Source organism: Octodon degus, unplaced genomic scaffold (genome assembly GCF_000260255.1).
Source record: "Octodon degus isolate 3935 unplaced genomic scaffold, OctDeg1.0 scaffold00159, whole genome shotgun sequence".
Taxonomy (NCBI): domain Eukaryota; kingdom Metazoa; phylum Chordata; class Mammalia; order Rodentia; family Octodontidae; genus Octodon; species Octodon degus.
Genome location: NW_004524735.1, coordinates 1,676,885 through 1,677,585, shown reverse-complemented (window position 1 = coordinate 1,677,585; position 701 = coordinate 1,676,885). Strand labels below are relative to the sequence as shown.

Below are 701 nucleotides of genomic sequence, written 5' to 3'. Positions count from 1 at the left end.
TAGTAAATGATTAGCACATTTTCATTAAACTGTTAATTGCAATTACTTGATAAAGAGTAATGATTGATATTAAACAAGAGCACTTCACCAGGATTTGAAAGAAATAACTTGAACTAATGAATAATTAGATTAATATGTTTTATTAACACAATATTAAGAAGGTAAAATTATAAATCTTGCCCAGATAAAAAATTATTTCAGTTAATTCATGAATAAATAAGAACCATTGATATATTTAGCTAGCCAAAATATCCTTGAAGAAATCAGCTTGGAACAAAAAATTCAAAATAATGACAATAGTGGGTAAGTTTGAAAAATACATTTAAGGTGACCATGGTAGAGCGCCGGCCCTGCGGAGGTGGAGCATCGCACTGCGGAGGTGGGGCGTCGCCCTGTGGAGGTGGAGCATCGCCCCCGTGGAGGTGGAGCATCGCCCCTGTGGAGCTGTAGCACAACCTCTGTGGATGCTCCACTCAACTGAAGTTACTTCATCTTCATTCAAAAATCAACAAGGAAACCTCTTTTCACAGCATTATAAGTGAGCTATTGGACAGAAAATCCCTTTAAATATGCACATTCCAGGTCAAATTCCATTGAAAACCTTAATAATTAGCAGGATTTTTGTGGTTGTTGTTGTTGTTGTTGTTGTTATGGTGTATATATTCCTTAAAGTCACATTTTAGTTATATAGTTATTCCCCA

The 701-nt window shown here is 35.7% G+C and overlaps 1 pseudogene; it reads right to left on the bottom strand.

Moving 5' to 3' along the window:
* LOC101572614 overlaps positions 1-431 on the bottom strand; it is a 46,452-nt pseudogene extending 46,021 nt beyond the window's left edge.
* Between the last annotated feature and the right edge of the window lie 270 nt (positions 432-701).